Source organism: Capra hircus, chromosome 20, assembly GCF_001704415.2.
Source record: "Capra hircus breed San Clemente chromosome 20, ASM170441v1, whole genome shotgun sequence".
NCBI lineage: Eukaryota > Metazoa > Chordata > Mammalia > Artiodactyla > Bovidae > Capra > Capra hircus.
In genome coordinates this window covers 58459683-58480446 of record NC_030827.1, presented here as the reverse complement: position 1 = coordinate 58480446, position 20764 = coordinate 58459683, and the positions used below count along the sequence as shown (strand labels likewise).

General features: G+C 43.7%; 1 long non-coding RNA gene across 1 annotated transcript; it reads left to right on the top strand.

Moving 5' to 3' along the window:
• LOC108638413 lies at window positions 330-15776 on the top strand. Its single transcript, XR_001919805.1, has 4 exons — window positions 330-515; window positions 1869-2062; window positions 2508-2677; window positions 15706-15776. It is a non-coding gene; the product is annotated as an uncharacterized LOC108638413 (long non-coding RNA).

Below are 20764 nucleotides of genomic sequence, written 5' to 3'. Positions count from 1 at the left end.
TTGCAATATCATCAAGAAAGATAGGAAATATGAAGCAATGGTGAGACTTCTGATAGACACAGTTTGAGGCATGACAGTTTTGAGGTGGAATACTTGGTCTGGAACTTGGGAGGGAAGATGGGGCTGTAGACTGATATTTGGAGATCATGGGTGCTTGTTGTTGTTCAGTCGCTAAGTCATATCTAACTCTGCGACTCCATGGGCTGCGGCATGCCAGGCTCCCTTGTCCTTCACCATCTCCCAGAGTTTGCTCAGATTCATGTCCATTGAGTTGGTGATGCTATCTAATCAACTCCTCCTCTGCCACCCTCCTTTTGCCGCAGATCTTTCCCAGCATCAGGCTCTTCTCCAATGAGCTGGCTGTCTCTTCGCATGGGTGCTTGGGTATCAGTAAAAGAACAAATTTCTAATCAAGGAGACATGATGTACTTTGTGTGGGTCTCAGAGTTTTGTGTGACTTCTGGCCATCAGAACCATCATCTTAATTCTCTGCCTCTGGTTCACGGAATTTGCAGGTAATGCTTTATAAGCTGCTGATGCCTTTGGGAATGCTGCCCCCATGGCTACACCATCCTGGTTATCCCTGTTTATTCTGTCAATGACTCCAGTTTGTTTTGGAGGTGACAACTTATATACCTATTTTTCAATCCTTTGGAAGTTTTAATATTGTCAGCTGAGCATGCCTGCTCTTCTATAAGCCACTTGAAATAACCACTCTGCTCCCTAAATACAGAACACACACAAACACACACATGTGCATGACAAGTCACGTGATAAACCTTGACTCTAACAATGAATACAACAGGAATAAGTAACTTTGAAAACTCATAAAAGATTCAATAGCAATGAAGATGTTCCACAGTTCAGTATTTAAGACTATGGTAGGCGATTGTGACTCAATCTTACTATTGAGTGTCAAGTAGTAGAGCTCATATATTTTTGTTCTTTAAAATAGCAAGAGCATAGTGGCCTTGTAATAAGCATAAGCCATGTCATCTTGCAAGGCACTGTCCAATGTCACTTCAATTAAAAATTACCTGGACAGGATAAAACAGCTCTCAATTTGACTGCCATTCTGAATATATCTTGAGTTCTCACACTTTTTTCACAGCCATCTGATAAATTTCACATTTCATGAGAAAAACTATAGTATAACTCACTCCACTGGTTTTTAAACAAGTCTGAAGGATAGAATGTAGTAACCAGTATTAACAGTTGGGTATGGAGGATGTCAAACATAACATATGCTAAAGGCTAAGACTCCTCTGTTCATATTGAATGAATTATACTATTTGGTTATTAAATATTTTCATTGTGCTTAGTCACTCAGTCGTGTCTGACTCTTTGCAACCCCATGGATGTAGCCTGCCAGGCTCCTCTGTCCATGGGGATTCTCCAGGCAAGAATACTGGAGTGGGTTGTCAAGCTCTCCTCTAGGGGATCGTCCCAACCCAGGGATCAAACCCAAGGTCTCCTGCATTGCAGGCAGATTCTTTACCATCTGAGCCACCAGGGAAGCCCTGGTAGAATATTTTTAATACACTTCATTTGCAATGGATCACAGACTCAATAGCCACAAGTTTAAGCAAATTCCGGGAGATAGTGAAGGACAGGGAAGCCTGGTGTGCTGCAATTTGCAAAGAGTTAGACATGACTTAGCAACTGAAGAACAACAGGTTCTTCATCAAAATGCATCAAAATGCACTTTCTCAATGACCGCCAGGGTTGTGGTCCATTCGGGAAATGTGAGTTTAGAATAGCCGCCTCTGTACTTAGAACAGTGTAGTAGTAGTTCTGAATCTTCTGCAAATGTCAATTACTGCATCAGACACCTCTGTCTAAGCTGACACTTTGCTTCTAACTCCTAGACTGCACCCTCTTCACCACCACTTTTGCTGCAGTTGTTGGGCTGGCTGGTCTGACTAAAAGGCCCCAGGCCTGGAGTCTCACAGGCTGTGTCCCTCCCTAACTTCTGGGCTTGGATGAAATGCTACATCACACAGAATGGAATCTAGCCTTCCTGCATGCACCGAAAGGCTTGCTGACACCACCCAGTAATGTGGTGAGTTAGCTTTCCATGGGGGTGAACCTTGACTAATAGGAAATAGGAGATGGGAGTTGGGGCAGGGACTCAGGCAAGTAGCATCTTCCTACCACAGAATAGTCCAAGATGGGATTCTTTCTTGTGGCCCTTCTGGAAGGGTCCAATTTGCCACTCATTGACCAGCCTGTTTTTGTTTTTCTGAAGTTTTATATGAAGTAGTAGCCAGCCTGGTGACACATTATAGCACGTTGCTTCACCTCTTTCTCTACCTTTGTTGTTTTTCCCCTCGCTATCCCGGTTTTCAATTTTCACCTCCTGTTATGGACTGAATTGCATTCTGCACCCCAGTCTAAAATTCATAGGTTGAAGTCCTATGCCCAATGTGACTATATTTAGAGATAGGGCCTTGAGGGAGATGATTAAGGTTAGATGAGGTTGTAAGTGTGGGTCCCTAATCCTTTAGGACTGGTGGCCTTTTAAGATGCAGAAGAGGAGAGCAGCCAAGACGGTGGAACAGAAAGACCTTGAGCTCACCTCCTCTCACAAGCACACCACAATCACAACTATCTGAGAACAACCACTGATGAAGGGCCTACAATTTAAAGACGTACAGAAGGAGCCACAGTGAGACAGGTAGGAGGGATGGACTCGTAATGTAATTAAATCCCATGCCCCGCCTGCCGCCCGGGTGTGCGTGTGTGCTCACTTGCTCAGTCATGTCTGACCCTTTGCGATCCCATGGACTACAGCCTGCAAGGCTCCTTGGTCCATGGGATATTCCAGGAAAGAATACCGGAGTGGGTTGCCATTTCCTCCTCCAGGGGATCTTCCTGCCTCAGGGATGGAACCCAGATCTCCTGCGTTGGCAGGGGAATTCTTTACCACTGGCCCACCAAGGAAGACTGACACCTAACACTGGGTGGGCAACTCACAAACTGGATAATAATTATATTGCAGAGGTCCTTCAGTGGGAATGAGAGTTCTGAGCCCCATGTCAGGCTTTGCAGCCTGGGCAGGGCTGGGAGGCAGGGGGAGGCCAGCATCAGGAATTCTAAAGAACTTGTTTGTATTAGTTAATATTGTCTAGGTTAGCATTCTCAGAGTGTGGTCTGGGGACCTTTTCAGCAGGTCTCTAAGGTCAATTTCAAAATAGATGATTAAATGCTAAAATATTATTTGCCTTTTTTATTTTCAGTCTCTAATGAATATATGATGGAATTTTCTACAATGTGATCATGCTGGTCTTTGAATGCAGAAGCAGGCCCCCAAATCCAGCTGCACCCACTCCAGTACTCTTGCCTGGCAAATCCCATAGACAGAGGAGCCCAGTAGGCTGCAGTCCATGGGGTCGCTAGTAGTCAGACACGACTGAGTGGCTTCACTTTCACTTTTCCCTTTCATGCACTGGAGAAGGAAATGGCAACCCACTCCAGTGTTCTTGCCTGGAGAATCCCAGGGACGGGGGAGCCTGGTGGGCTGCCGTCTATGGGGTCGTACAGAGTTGGACACGACTGAAGCTACTTACCAGCAGCAGCAGCATGCTAAAGTAAAATGGATTCATTTACGTGTTTTTGCATTTTCTCAGATTTAATATCTAAAACAGTAAATATCAACATACAGAACCCACATAAACAAAGGTCAACTGGGGTCCTGTTTCAAAATGTAGACTTTATTGTTACTCAGGTATGGTTAGTTCAGTAGATGACTGTCATTTAAAGGGAGGTCTGTTCCTAAGAGTAGGAGGCCTGCACTGTCATACAGGGCCACACAGGGAAGAACTAGTCAGTCAGACGTTCGAAGGAGTGAGGGGAAATCATTGCTGAGAGTCTCATGGTGGTTTTTGTAGAAAGGAACAGGCAAGGCAGGGTAAGCAGGTTTAGGGTTGGCTAATTTGAGTAATTTCCCTGTTCTAGGGTGTAGGCATGGTCCTAGGGTTTCCTGTATCTTGCCCTGGGGTGATTAGGAAAGGTGAATATAGGCAGATTTCAGCGATACTGTAGGTTTGGTTCCAGACTGCTACAATAAAGCGAATGTGGCCATAAGGTGAGTCACATGAATTTTTTGGTTTCCAGTGCATACAGAAGTTATGTTTACACTATACTGTGTAGAGTAGACTGTGTAGTCTATTAAAGTGTACAATAGTGTTATATTTTAAAAAGTAGTCTTTTTTTTGAAAAGTAACACTGCTGGGAAAATGGCACCAACAGACTTTCTCAATGCAGGTTTGTCACAAGCCTTCCATTTGTTTAAAAAAAAGAGAAGCAGTATATGTGAAGTGCAATAAAACAGTGTATCCCTGTACGGCCCAAAGAATAAGAGCGCTATGGGCTGGATAAAGGGCATGGTTGGGGGTGGTGGGCTTGGGATATGGCTTTGGATGGGTTGCTTTGCACATAAAAGGCATATTCTCAAAGGGAGAGTTTGTTATCCCTGGAATCAGCTCGTCCTCAAAGGGGCGGTCTCTCCTGGGCCAGCAAGCTCCCAGGTACCGGAGCATTGTGCATGCTCAGTCACTGAGCCATGTCTGACTCTTTCTGATCCCATGGACTGTAGCCCATTAGGCTCCTCTGTCTATGGAACACTGGAGAGGGTAGCCATTTCCTCCTCCAGGGGATTTTCCAGACTCAAGAACTCGTATCTCTTGTGTCTTCTGCATTGGGAGGGGGATTCTTTACCCAGAAAGCCACACCAGAGCATTAAAAGTACAGAAAGTAAGGAAACATAGTCAATACAGGTCCTTCATTGTTTTATAAGAGTGTGAAGAGGGTAGAGATGTTCAGAGACCAAAAAGCTTGAGGACTTCTGGGCTAGGTTATGCACAATAATAAAGATGCCCCAAATCTCGGTGTCTTAACATAGGAAAAGGGTTCCTTCATTGCTCAAGCCAAGTCTTCCCACTTCTGATAGATGGTATACCATCATCCCTGGGACCCTTGGGGGATTCGTTCCAGGATATTCATTAAAGGATAGCAAACTCTACAGGTGCTCAAGTCCCTTATACAAAATGGCACAGCACAGTCAGCCCTCTGCATCCGAGGATATGGACCCACAGAGGGTGTCCTATACAGAGAATATCAGAACAGTAAAAAATAAAAGTCATAACATTAGAACAAAAGAAAGTCATTTAAATTTAATTACTTTAGCTTAATGAGAAACTCCCTATATTATCCTCATTTTCTCAATTTGTTTTTCATGAATTAGTGAAGTTTCTTCACTACTTAGGAAGAGTTTAGGAACTGGTGGCTGGAAAATTCTGATGTCTGGGACAATTATGGGTAGAGACAATGTGAAGGAGAGGGAGGACCTTACTTGGTTTATATGCTGAAAGGACGTAGCAGAGAGGGGGAAGTTTGAAGAAGATGGAAAAAGAGACACAAGAGAAATCCTGGAGGAGGCAAAATGGTGAAGGAGAAGAGGGACTAAAAGAGGAAGATAGAGACATCTCTTCCTGGAAAACTGGTGGCCAAGGGGGAGGAGAGGGTGCCCTTGAAGATCAAGTTAGCTGAGGGAAGGAGAGAAGCTGGGAGGGCCCACCCCTGGTGGCACTGATTATCTCCATGAACCACAGGCAAGTCTATTGATGCAGGTGAGCACGGCAGAGAATGATGAAGGTTTAGGTCCATGGCGGGGTTTGGGGAAGGGAGAAGAAACAACTGGTGATGAACCACACCTGAAGATCCTGCAGAGTGTAGACCATAAATAGTAACAGCGTGGAACACGTGGCAGCCTAGCTTCTGCAACCCAACCTCTTAAGCCCGGCACTGAAATAGAGATGGGGTGGGGTGAGTGTAGGGCACTGACGTTACCGAAAGGCTGTGTGATGTGATGGTTAAGAAGAGCATGGCCTTGGAAGCCAGATGGCCTGAACTAAAATCCTGTCACTTTCCTATTCAGTAAAATGGGGCCAATGATAGTTATGTGTAGTTGCCTTACTGTGGGCAATAGTGGTATGGTAGGGTTGTTTTGAGGACCAACTGACTAAATATATTAATACGCTGTGGACTTTTTCTACCACCCTGATTTTGGGGTTAAGGAATGCACCCAGGTTTTGGGCTTCACGCTTAGGTGAGTATTGGACTCTTGAGGGGACTGTCACACCCCACAGGCCTGCAAGCCCAGTACTGGCCAGCTCAGAGACTGAAGAAAGAGGACTTCCCTGGTGGCTCAGTGCATAAGAATCTTCCTGCCAGTGCAGGGGACACCACCTTGATCCCTGGGCTGGGAAGATTTCACGTGCCCTGGAGCATAAGCCCACGCGCCGCAGCTACTGAGCCTGTGTGCCGAAACGACCGAAGCCCGCATGCCTAGAGGCTGTGCTCTGTGACAGGCGCTGCAATGAGAGGCCTGCGTACCACAAGGAAGAGTAGCCCCTGCCCTCTGCAACTAGACAGAAGCCCATGTGCAGCAAAGAAGACCCAGCGCAACCAAAAAGAAAATTAAACCACCAAAAAAGGACTGAAGAAAGCCCCTGGGAGTCAGCGACAGAGACATCAGTGGTGTTAAGGGAAACGAGGGCCTGACCTGTGTGAAGCAAGGTCCTGGAGTGACTCCCGCCGTGTGTGTGCGGCAGCCTGCAGGCTGGGCATGACAGCTGTCTTCACTACCGGGGGGAGGGGAAGTCACTAGTGAATGGGGGAATTGATGTCAGGTTGGCTCATGGGTTACCAGGGAAACCAGAAGAGGAGCACCTCCTTACCACTCCCTTCATGAGCCAGCAAGGTGGAGATACTGTGAAAAGTGCAAGTTGCTCGGTTGTGTCCAACTCTTTGCGACCCCAGGGACTATACAGTCCATGGAACTCTCCAGGCCAGAATACTGGAGTGGGTAGCCTTTCCCTTCTCCAGGGGATCTTCCCACCCCAGGGATCGAACCCAGGTCTCCAGCATGGCAGGTGGATTCTTTACTCTAAGAATTAAAATAATCACTAGCTCGCACCTGGGGCAAGTATGTAGACATTTACTGAAGAGGGATGGTCAGTCAGGTGAGTGGGTGGAGGCGGCGCAAGGATGGGTCAAGCAGGGGATGTACAGAGAGCAAGAGGACAGCCATCTTGGGTGGCCTGACCACGCAGGGACAACCCAGCTCCTCTGCCCTCCCGGCCCGCTTCCTCTGAGGCTCCTCCTCTGTGATCCTCTCGACCCTCTGTGGTTGTGGTGGGGCAACAGGAGGTGGGTATACATGGGTCTCCCCTGTTTTATTTCCAAACTTATATTTTGGCATAATCACTAAGCCCTACTTTCCTCAAGCCTTTAATTTTATCTCTCAATTACATTGGAAAGACTGATGCTGAAGCTGAAACGCCAATACTTTGGCCACCTGATGTGAAGAATTGACTCATTGGAAAAGACTGGGAAAGATTGAAGGTGGGAGGAGACAGAGGATGAGCTGGTTGGATGGCATCACAGACTCAATGGACGTGAGTTTGGGTAAGCTCCGGGAGTTGGTGATGGACAGGGAGGCCTGGTGTGCTGCAGTCCATGGGGTCGCAAAGAGTCAGACACAACTGAGCGATTGAACTGACTGAACTGAACTACCTGTTTTAGAAGTAAACTACACCATGCCTCTTATGAGTGTTTTACTCTAATAATCTTAGTCTACCCATTCATCCACTTGCCCTTCAGAGAAGTACCTCTGGGTCACAGGGAGAGGTCACATATGTGGAAGATGCAAAAGATAAAAGCATAAAAATATGTCTTTATAAAAAATCTCTTCTGATCTACTTCCTCTCTTAATTCTCCTGTGGGCAGATATTTTCATCCCCTAGAATACTGATGCTCAGAGGGATAAATGATGTGCTCAGGGTTACACAGCTGTTTATTTTATATTTTTGTTTTTTGAAATATTTTACCAATTTCAGTAAAAGTTTTTCTGGGCCAGTAGAATTTTTTGTTAATTTATTTATTTAATTGGAGGCTAATTACTTTACAATATTGTAGTGGTTTTGCCATACATTGACATGAACCAGCCACGGGTGTATATGTGTCCCCCGTCCGAACCCTCCTCCCACCTCCCTCCCCCATCCCATCCCTTAGGGTCGTTCCAGACCAGCTTTGAGTGCCCTGTTTCATGCATAGAACCTGGACTGGCGATCTATTTCACATATGGTAATATACATGTTTCAATGCTATTCTCTCAAATCATCCCACCCTCGCCTTCTCCCACAGAGTCCAAAAGTTTGTTCTTTACATCTACACAGCTGTTTACTAACAGGGTGATAGTACACGTCTATGCTTGTGTTCTTCCACTGGGTACTCTGCACCATAAGGTTATTTTAGAGAAGCTGGACACCACTGGTGTGAGGGACACTAAGAAGCGCAAGTTTCAGCTGTTTGAGTGAAAGCTGAAAAATAAATCTGATGCCAGAGTCCTTTTAAATGTTTAAAGGGATCGTGCAGTTGAGAAAAGAGTAGGCAGGGGTCAGGACAGCAGGTGCGAGGCGGGAGCCTCCCCAGGAAGAAGAGGGCTGCAGAGGCAGAAAAGAACCTTGGTTTCTAATTGAAGCACAAGGCAGTTCTCGTACGTGACTCTGTCTGGTCCTCCCAGCAATCTGATGAGAGGCATATACAGGGCAGGAAAGAGACTTTCTCATGGAAAACCAGATGCTAAGCATCAGCACTGGGATTCAGATCTAGTCTGCTCACTAGATTCACACTGGCTGTAGTTTGCCCTGAGAGCCTTGTTCCTCTCTGTATGATTCAAACTAGGAGATTAACTTCTTAAAAAGAAAACGTATAGACTCTACACAGAAAAGGAAGAACATTTCCCTAAGTTTCACCCTAGCTTCTGTGCTAAAAATCTTTAGCCTGTTTTCAGGCTGTACATGGTGAGAAAGGGCTGCTGGAGTGTCAGGAACTGGTGCCGGTGAGGCTCTTATTGCGCCACCTAGTGTCTTGACTGGACTTACAAGGCTATGCGTGTTCTGAACAACTATTCAAGGAAAATAGCAAGTAACTGATTAATTTTGCGAAAGAATAGACATTAAAACACCTGGTAATTTCTTCTCCTTGCCAGCAGACTTATTAACCCAGTCTCTTGATTACCCCAAGAGCTAGACCAATGCACTGAATTACTTCGCTGCATAAAACAAATGATGACCTAGTGAAGTCCAAGGTTATCTTAAAATAATCACTTTCTTTTCACTATACCAGTTGATTTAAGACCTTAAAGATCATGAAGCTTGGAGCCAGAAGTGTCTGAGGCATTCAGGTCTTCATTCAGCAGGATGATGTAGACAATGGTGTTTCATAAGCTACAAAATGTTAAAAGGGTTAGATTTAGCTATTATTTCATGAATATGATTCCATACCCTTGACACACCTCCCTTCTGAGCCTCATAACATCATGTATGGATGTGAGAGTTGGACTGTGAAGAAGGCTGAGCGCTGAAGAATTGATGCTTTTGAACTGTGTTGTTGGAGAAGACTCTTGAGAGTCCCTTGGACCGCAAGGAGATCCAACCAGTCCACTCTGAAGGAGATCAGCCCTGGGATTTCTTTGGAAGGAATGATGCTAAAGCTGAAACTCCAGTACTTTGGCCACCTCATGGGAAGAGTTGACTCATTGGAAAAGACTCTGATGCTGGGAGGGATTGGGGGCAGGAGATGAAGGGGACGACAGAGGATGAGATGGCTGGAGGGCATCACTGACTCGATGGACATGAGTCCGAGTGAACTCCGGGAGTTGGTGATGGTCAGGGAGGCCTGGTGTGCTGCGATTCATGGGGTTGCAAAGAGTTGGACACGACTGAACTGAACTGAACTGAACTGAAGAGTTGCTATCTAGACTTTACATCTGAAGAGGCTGAAGCTCACAGAGGTCACATGACCAACTCAAGGCCTTAGAGCTGAATTTTTCTCTGCTATATTGTTAATACAGGGGATGAGATGGTTGGGTGGCATCACCAGCTTGATGGACATGAGTCTGAGTAAGCTCTGGGAGTTGGTAATGGACAGAGAAGCCTGGCGTGCTGCAGTCCATGGGGTCGCAGAGTCGGACATGACTGAGCAACTGAACAGAACAGATACTATTAATACATTGCCACATGATATTGATATAAGGATTTAATCTAGAAATTTATTATTCTATTGGATTAGGAACAAGGTGTATAAAGATTTATGAGTGTTGGGAAATGAGTGTTTGTGTCCAGTTAAAATTTGTAGGTTGAAGCCCTAACCCCTAATGTGACATATTGGATGTGGGGCCTTACCGAAGTAAAATTAAATGAGGTTGTAAGGGTACAGTCCTGATCTGATAGGATTACATCCTGAAGAAGAGGAAGAGAGACCAGGGCTTGCTTTCTCTCAGCCAGAGCTGTGAACAGAACCCGACCATGTTGGCACTCTCATCTCACTTTCAGCTCCAGAACTGTGATAAAAATTAATTTTCTCACAGTTGTTTAAGCCATTCAGTGTAGGGTACTGTATTTTGTCATGGCAGGGCATCCCTGGTAGCTCAGCTGATAAAGAATCCACCTGCAGTGCAGGAGACCCCAGTTCAATTCCTGGGTCGGAAAGATCCCTAGAGAAGGGATAGATTACTCACTCCAGTATTCTTGGGCTCCCCTGGTGGCTCAGACAGTAAAGAATCTGCCTGCAATGTGAGAGACCTGGGTTCCACCCCTGGGTCGGGAAGATCCCCTGGAGGAGGGGATGGCAACTCACTCCATTATTCTTGCCTGGAGAATCCCCATGGACAGAGGAGCCTGGCAGGCTACAGTCCATGGAGTCACAAGGAGTCAGGCCCAACTGAGCCACCAAGCACACGGCAGCCCAGCTCAAGCCAACTAAGGCATGGAAATCTACTCCCCCAGGCAACTTCCAGCTTTGCTAGGCCAGTTGGTTGTGAAATATTAATGAACCACAATCTAGCTTGCCGAGATAGGCATATGGACACTTCATATTTCTAAATGACTGTTTTAGGGAATTTCCTGGTGGTCCTGTGGTTAGGACTCAGTGCTTTCACTGCCAGAGCCTGGGTTCAATCCCTGGTTGGGGAACTAAGAACCCACAAGCCAGATGGTATGGCCTCAAAAAGAAAGATTGCTTTAGAAAGAATCCTGATGACGGGTGGTGACAGGCTAACACAGATGTCAGACAGCTCTATACTCAAATACATCTCAGCGATGACCTCTTCCTTAGAGGTACCTCATCATTAACAAACATGGACTTTCTCACAGAACCCTGTGTGTCTTCTGTGGGTAAGAGATGGAATGGAGCTGCAGAGCCAAGGACTGAATGTGGCTTTGGGTTCTGGCTCAAGAACAGAACCTGTTGCCCCCAGCTGCCACACTGATAAAACAACAGGGTTTTGACTAGTTATTCTGAGGTAGTCGTCTGAATATTTTTGCCCACTTTATGTGAAATGCTAGACTGGATGCAGAACAAGCTGGAATCAAGATTGCTGGGAGAATTATCAATAACCTGAGATGTGCAGATGACACCACCCTTATGGCAGATGGTGAAGAGGAACTAAAGAGCCTCTTGATGAAGGTCAAAGAGGACAGTGAAAAAGATGGCTTAAAACTCAACAGTCAAAAAACTAAGATCATGGCATCCGGTCCCATCACTTCATGGCAAATAGATGGGAAAACAATGGAAACAGTGACAGGCTTTATTTCCCTGGGCTCTAAAATCACTGCAGATGGTGACTGCAAGCCGTGAAATTAAAAGATGCTAGATCCTTGGAAGAAAAGCTATGCCAAACCTAGGCAGCATATTAAAAGCAGAGACATTAATTTACTGACAAAGTTCTGTCTAGTCAAAGCTATGGTTTTTCCAATAGTCATGTATGGATGTGAGAATTGAACCATAAGAATTGATGCTTTTGAACTGTGGTGTTGGAGAAGACCCTGGGGAGTCCCTTGGACAGCAAGATCAAACCAGTCAATCCTAAAGGAAATCAGTTCTGAATATTCATTGGAAGGACTGATGCTGAAGCTGAAGCTCCAAGACTTAGGCCACCTGATTTGAAGAACTGACTCATTGGGAAAGACCCTGATGCTGGGAAAGTTTGAAGGCAGGAGGAGAAGGGGATAACAGAGGAAGAAATGGTTGGATGGCATCACCGACTCAATGGACATGAGTTTGAGTAAGCTCTAGGAGTTGGTGATGGACAGGGAAGCCTGGTGTGCTGCAGTCCATGGGGTCGTAAAGAGTTGGACAAAACTGAGCAACTGAACTGACTGAACTGACTTGTCCCTAAAAGAGTTTTGAAAGACTTTGAAACTATTACCATGTTTGGAAGCTGACATCTAAAATTTTCCATTAGAAATTTAGTTTTAAAGAATGTAATTTCCACTGTATTATAAATGTTGACATTTAAAAATAATCGTGACTCTTATTTCTAATACCATCTAAATATTAGAAATTCATATCATTCTTATAAAAACATGCATTTCACATCATTCATTTTTCTCACTGAAATACTATTTTTACTCCATTCTCCATTCCCAGAATTGAATTTTATATAACGCAGAACCCATATTTTTATGTTTGAAGGTCTTTTATTACTTCAAATTACCTGCAAGTTTTATTATTATAATTATTAGTAGTTAAATTTTAAAACATTTAATTGGAGGGTAATTGCTTTACAATGCTATGCTGGTGTCTGCTGTACAACATAAATCAGCTGTAAGTATATGCGTGCGCCCTCCCTCCCCCCGCAATGCCCCCTCCAGGCCACTGCAGGGCGCAGAGCTGCGCTCCCTGAGTTATGCAGCAGCTTCCCACTAGCTGCCTGTTTCACACGTGGTGGTGTATGCATGTCAATGCTACCCTCACAGTTCGGTTCACCCTCTCCTTCTCCCACCGTGTCCCCAAGTTTGTTCTCTACATCTGCGTCTCCATTCCTACCCTGCAAATAGGTTCATCAGTACCATTTTTCTAGATGCCATTTATACGCGTTAATATACGACATTTGTTTTTCTGACTTACTTCATTCTGTATGGACAGAGTCTAGTGACTCTTCCTTTTCTTATAAGGACACCAACCCTGTCAGATTAGGGCCCCACTCTTAGGACTTTGCTTCCCTTGTGGCTCAGCTAGCAGAGAATCCACCTGCAATGCGGGAGACGTGGGTTTGATCCCTGGGAGACCTGGGAAGATCCCTTGGAGAAGGGAAAGGCTACCCACTCCAGTATTCTTGCTGGGAGAATTCCATGAACTGTAGAGTCTGTGGGGTCACAGAGTTGGACATGATGACTGACTTTCAGTTTTACTTTCTTAGGACTTCATTTAACCTTCATCACCTTCTCACAGTCCCTATTTCCAAATGTCTTAGTTCAAGCCGTTTAACAAACTACCATACACTGGATGGTTTAAACAATAAAAATTTATTTCTTACAATTCTGGAGCCTGCAAGTGCCACTGTGGTGGAGTTCTGGGGAGGAATATTTTCTGATTTGTAGACTGCTGACTTCTTACACCCCAACCTGGCAGAGAGGAAGAGCAAACTTCTTTGTGACTTTTTAAAAAAGTAATCAATTATTTTGGTTTTTATAATTTTTATTGAAGTGTAATACAATTACAATGTTTCAGGTGTACAACAAAAATGATTCACTTATAAATATGTCCATTCTTTTTCAGATTCATTTCCATTATAGGGAACTGTGGTTCAGATGGTAAAGAATCCACCTGCAATCTGGAAGACCTGGGTTCAAATCCCTGGGCTGGGAAAATTCTCTAGAGGAGGGTGTGGCAACCCACTCCAGTATTCTTGCCTGGAGAATCCCATGGACAGAGGAGCCTGGTGGGCTACAGTCCATGGGGTTGCACAGAGTTGGACACGACTGAGCGACTAAGCACACACACAAAATATTGAATATATTTCCCTGTGCTATACAGTAGGTCTTTCTTGCTTATCTATTCTATAGATAGTAGTGTATATCTTTTAATCCTCAAGTCCTAATTTATCCCTCCTCCTCCTCCTCTCTCCTTTGGTATCTATAATTTTGTTTTCTGTGTCAGTGAGTCTGTTTATGTTTTGTTAAAAACTTCATTTATATCATTTTTTTAGATTCCACATATAAATGGAATTCATTAAATGTGATAATCTCTAGGTTCCTCCATGTTGCTCCAAAAGCATCATTTCATTCTTTTTTTATAGCCAAATAATATTCCGTTGTATAAATATACCACATCTTCTTCATCCATTCATCTGTCAGTGGACATTTTGGTTGCTTCTATGTCTTGGGTATTGTAAATAGTGCTGTTATGAATACTGGGGTGCATTCTCTTTTTGAATTAGAGTTTTCATCTTAATGCCCAGGAGTGGAATTGCTGGATCATATGATAGCTCTATTTTTAGTTTTTTTAAGGAACCTCCATACTGTTCTCCATCGTGGTTGTACCAATTTACATTCCTACCAAGAGTACATGTGCTAAGTCGCTTCAGTTGTGTCCAACTCTTTGTAACCTTATGGGCTGAAGCCCAGCAGGCTCCTCTGTCCATGGGGGATTCTCCAGGCAAGAAGACTAGAGTGCGTTGCCATGCCCTCCTCCAGCGAATCTTCCCAAGCTAGGGATTGAACTGGCGCTTCCAGCATTACAGGCAGATTCTTTATCACTGAGGCACCTGGGAAGCCACCAAGAGTGCATGGGAGTTTCCTTCTCCTCACACCCTCTCCAGAATTTATTATTTGTAGACTTTTTGATGATAGCCATTCTGACTGGTGTGTAGTGATACCTCACTGTAGTTTTGATTTGCATTTCTCTAATAATTAGTGATGTTGAACATGTATTCTTGTGTCTTTTCGTCATCCATATGTCTTCTTTGGAGAAATGTCTAGATATTCTGCCCATTTTTTGATTGGGTTGTTGGATTTTTGATATTGAGCTATGTGGTGGTGTTCAGACACTCAGTCATGTCTCTTTGTGACCCTGTGGACTGCAGCATGCCAGGCCTCCCTGTCCTTCACCATTTCTCGGAGTTTGCTCAAACTCATGTCTATTGAGTCAGAAATGCCATCCATTTCATCCCCTGTCATCCCCTTCTCCTCCTGCCTTCAATCTTTCCCAGCATCAGGGTCTTTTCCAATGAGTCGTTCTTCTCATCAGGTGACCAAAGTATTGGAACCTCAGCTTCAGCATCAGTCCTTCCAATGAATATTCAGGGTTCATTTCCTTTCAGATTGACTAGTTTTATTTCCTTGCTGTCCAAGGGACTCTTAAGAGTCTTCTCCAACACCATTGTGTTTGAAGACGTCAATTCTTTAGCACTCAGCCTTTTCAGCTTGATTTCAGCTTGTGATTTACATAGCCATCATTTCACATGATGTACTCGGCACAGAAATTAAATAAGCGGGGTCACAATGTACAGCCTTGACACACTCCTTTCCCAATTTTGAACGAGTCTGTTGTTTCATGTCTTCTTTTAACTGTTGCTTCTTGACCTGCCTACAGGTTTCTCAGGAGGTGAGTTATATGAGCTGTTTGTATATCTGGAAAATCAATCACTTGTTGGTTACATTGTTTTCAAGTATTTTCTCCCAATCTGTAGGCTGTCTTTTCATTTTGTTTATGATTTCCTTTGCTGTGAAAAAGCTTTTAAATTTAATGAGACCTCATTTGTTTATTTTTGTTTCTATTTCCATTACTCTAGGAGATGAATCAAAAAATATCACTGTGATTTGTGTTAAAGAGTGTTCTGCTTATATTTTCCTTTAGCAGTTTCTGTATTCCAAAAATTATAAGATGCTGGTGAAAGAAATTGAAGACAACACAAACAAATGGAAAGATTCACCATGTCCTTGCATTAGAAGAATCAATACTGTTGAAATGACCATACTACCCAAGGTAATCTACAGATTCAATGCAAACCTGTCAAATTACCAATGGCAATTTTCACAGAACTAGAGCAAAAACTTTTAAAATTTGTATGAAACACAAAATAACCAAACAATCTTGAGAAAGAAGGACAGAACTGGAGGAATCATGTGCCCTGACTTTAGACAAGACCGCAAAACTGTAGTAATCAAAACAGAATGGTACTGGCACAAAAACAGATACTAGATCAATGGAACAGGACAGAAAACGGAGAAAGAAACCCACACACTTAATGATCAATCAATCTATGACAAAGGAGGCAAGAAAACACAATGAAGAAAAGACAATCTCTTTAATAAGTGGCTCTGGGAAAACTGGACAGTTTCATGTAAAAGAATGAAATTAGAACATTCTCTAACATCATATACAAAAATAAACTGAAAGTGATTAAAGGCCTAAGTGTAAGACCATATACTCTTGTGACCCTTATAAGGGTACTTACTAATCTCATTCATGAGGGCTCCACCCTCCTGACGTCAGCTCAGTTCAGTCTCTCAGTCGTGTCCGACTCTTTGCGACCCCATGGACTGCAGCACGCCAGGCCTCCCTGTCCATCACCAACTTCCAGAGTTTACTCAAACTCATGTCCATTGAGTTGGTGATGCCATCCAACCATCTCATCCTCTGTTGCCCCCTTCTCCTCCTGCCTTCAATCTTTCCCAGCATCAGGGTCTTTTCCAATGAGTCAGCTCTTTGCATCAGGTGGCCAAAGTACTGGAGTTTCAGCTTCAACATCAGTCCTTCAGTCCTGCCCTCCTTCGATCCTAGTTACTTCCCAATGGCCCACCTCCTAAAACCATCTCATTGGAGATGAGGGTTTCAACACATGAATTTTGGGATGACACAAATATTCAGCTCATATCACCAAATACAGTCATAGTTGGCAGGTATGGCTTCAACATATGAATTTGGAGGAGCCATGATTCAGTACATAGGAGATATTAAGGTTCTGAGGGTATGGAATTCCATTAGAAGCTCTTCAAATAATTTAAAATTATCAGCTGCCTGAATTACTTGTTTAGGATGAAGTTCTATTTAGCTGGAGGCAAAAGACTGGTTTAATATTTTCCAGAATTCCAAGTATTTGTATAACATCATTCTCTGTCATATCCTTATGTATGAAATTGTTTCAATTTCATGATAAAATTTCATGATGACACACTCTTCTCCCAAGAAAAACTCTTGGGGACAATTTTGGGGGTTTCCAGGTAAACTATTACTAGTACAAGATATTTTTAATGAACTATTTCCCCCATTTTTCTCTGTAAAGTTATTTATTCTAGTCTTTTGAACTGCAAAGACATAGCATCCCCCTGCCCCAAAGTCCCATTTATAGATAATGAACATTCCACAATCAAGAAGCATATTGGGTCTTCCCCAGTGGTCAAGTGGTTGAGACTTCACCTTGCAATGCAGGGGTACAGGTTCAATCCTTGGTCAGGGACCAAAACATAAAGCAGAAGCAAGGTAGTGGTAGATTTTATAAAGACTTAAAAAAAAAGGTCCGCGTTTAAAAAAAAAAAAAACCACTGGAAAAAAAAAAGCATGCTAAAAGTAGAGGGTCTTCCAAATAAATACTCAGGTATTCCTCGAGTTGTTAATTTCTAAATGAAACTAGAGATACTTGTGGCTACTTTAGAAACTGATCTATAGAATATACTTTAGTCTATTTTTGATAGCTGAGATATTGGGGAATTCCATAGAGTAAAAATATAGGGTGTTTTCACTTTACTGTAAAATATGAGCTTTTGGTATCAAAGAGGAAGATATGCATCCAACTGTACTAAGCTCCTTATAGAGAATTTAAGAAATCAGTTACTCCAACAAACAAACAAAAACTACAATAGCTCAGTAATATTCTTCATGAACAGTAACTGTAAATAAGGGCTGAAGTATTGAAAGAAAAGGAACTCAGAATCTTCCATGCGTTAACTATTCTAGGCAAGGCAATGAAGAAGCAATGTTAGTTGGAGATGGTTCAAAATCTACATTACCAAGTCAAATTATAATGTCATCATTTTAGTTACCTAATTTAGGAATGTTTGATTCTAAGAGAAAGCTGGAAACTAACTGGAATTGTCTCTAGCCAAGTGATTATACAGGCTTTCACTTAGCTTATAGATTTTTCTGTTATTATTTATTCATCTTGACATAAGAATAGGCTAACTGTAATTATATCACAGTTCATGGGCTTACTTCTCACAACTCCAAGAAAGTCTGATTTAGTTTTTGAGTGTAGTTTAACACACTTGCTCTCTAATAATTTAGTTCTGTAAATGTTAGTAAAAAAAAAAATTTGTGAGACATTATACACATATACATTGAAAATACACAAAGAATCTATTTCCAAATAAAGAGGATGACTTTTAGGGGATACTAATCACCCCACTACAATCCCTTAATATCCACACAGAACTTAACTGTATATTCTTTTGTATGCTACGCATTTTTTAGCATGTATATTTGTTACTTTTCTATATAAAATTAAAAGGGGTTACCTAAAAGTGCAAGTATTCTTTCCATCTAGTTTCTCCCTTTGATGCTGACTACTATTCAGACTCCCTGTCCTGCCTTTTCCCAATTTTTCTCTAACTGCAGACCACAAGATTTTTCAAAATAATCTCTTCCTTCCAATCTTTCGATGAGGCTCAAACACAAGCACCCTAGTAAGTCGAAGGAGGCTTTTTCAAGATCTGGTCTCTCTCTCCAGCGCCCTATTGGAGGGAACAGTGGAGCTGCCACTACATATTATTGGAGGTTGGTCTTTCAATAAAACCCCATTATGAACCCGTTCTGCCCTAGAACTACTTGGGTTTTGGAACTGCCCAGGCCATTCTCTTTGTCCATACTTCGGCCCAGCATTCTTTGCCCCTTGCGTCCTTAGCGGCTGCCCCACTATTCCCTCCCCACCGATGAAACATTTCTGTTTTCTTATCTGTGAAGTTTGTTAATATTTTCCCCTTGCTCCTCGTAAATAAAATCTCTGATTGAAAGGATGTCGTCTGAGAAGAGACGCTGTGCTGTGCTGGCTCACCAGTCGGGTTCAACCACTTCCCACTTGTTGCCCTCACGGAGGAAGAGATGGTAACTGCCAGCCCTGGAGCCACAAGCCCAACCCCCTAAGGGCCGCGGGGCTCGGGGCTCAGGTCTCCGGGCTTGTCGGGCTGGTGGTGACGAAATTGTCACCGGGGTAGGCCAGCTGCACATTACCCACGTGGCCCCCATCCCTCGCTCTTCAGTCAAAGGAAACCCTGACAGCGGAGGGCAAAGCTCCAAAGCCCAGGGCGACATCGGCTCCCAAACAGGATAGTGCCCTGTCACAGTTGAGCTATTTCAAATCCTGAAAGATGATGCTGTGAAAGTGCTGCACTCAATATGCCAGCAAATTTGGAAAACTCAGCAGTGGCCACAGGACTGGAAAAGGTCAGTTTTCATTCCAATCCCAAAGAAAGGCAATGCCAAAGAATGCTCAAACTACCACACAATTGCACTCATCTCACACGCTAGTAAAGTAATGCTCAAAATTCTCCAAGCCAGGCTTCAGCAGTACGTGAACCATGAACTTCCAGATGTTCAATCTGGTTTTAAAAAGGCAGAGGAACCAGAGATCAAATTGCCAACATCCGCTGGATCATGGAAAAAGCAAGGGAGTTCCAGAAAAACATCTATTTCTGCTTTATTGACTATGTCAAAGCCTTTGACTGTGTGGATCACAATAAACTGTGGAAAATTCTGGAGATGGGACTACCAGACCACCTGACCTATCTCTTGAGAAACCGGTACGGAGGTCAGGAAGCAACAGTTAGAACTGGACATGGAACAACAGACTGGTTACAAATAGGAAAAGGAGTACGTCAAGGCTGTATATTGTCAGCCTGCTTATTTAACTTATATGCAGAGTACATCATGAGAAACACTGGGCTGGAGGAAGCACAAGCTGGAATCAAGATTGCCCGGAGAAATATCAATAACCTCAGATATGCAGATGACACCACCCTTATGGCAGAAAGTGAAGAACTAAAGAGCCTCTTGATGAAAGTGAAAGAGGAGAGTGAAAAAGTTGGCTTAAAACTCAACATTCAGAAAACGAAGATCATAGCATCCAGTCCCATCACTTCATTGCAAATAGATGGGGAAACAGTAGAAAGAGTGTCAGACTTTATTTTTTGGGCTCCAAAATCACTGCAGATGGTGATTGCAGCCATGAAATTAAAAGACGCTTACTCCTTGGAAGGAAAGTTATGACCAACCTAGACAGCTTCCCTGGTGGCTCAGACGGTAAAGCGTCTGCCCACAACGCGGGAGAGCCAGGTTCTGTCCCTGGGTTGGGAAGATTCCTTGGAGAAGGAAATGGCAACCCACTCCAGTACTCTTGCCTGGAGAATCCCAGGGACAGAGAAGCCTGGTAGGCTACAGTCCGCGGGTCGGAAAGAGTCGTGCACGACTGAGCAACTTCCCTTCAGACAGCATAGTAAAAAGCAGAGACATTACTTTGCCAGCAAAGGTCCGCCTACTCAAGACTATGGTTTTTCCAGTGATCATGTATGGATGTGAGTTGGACTATAAGGAAAGCTGAGCGCCGAAGAATTGATACTTTTGAACTGTGGTGTTGGAGAAGACTCTTGAGAGTCCCTTGGACTGCAAGGAGATCCAACCAGTCCATCCTAAAGGAGATCAGGACTGGGTGTTCATTGGAAGGACTGATGCTGAAGCTGAAGCTCCAGTACTTTGGCCACCTGATGCGAAGAGCTGACTCATTGGAAAAGACCCTGATGCTGGGAAAGATTGAGGGCAGGAGAAAGGGACGACAGAGGATGAGATGGTTGGATGGCATCACCGACTCAATGGACATGGGTTTGGGTGGACTCTGGAAGTTGGTGATGGACAGAGAGACCTGGCG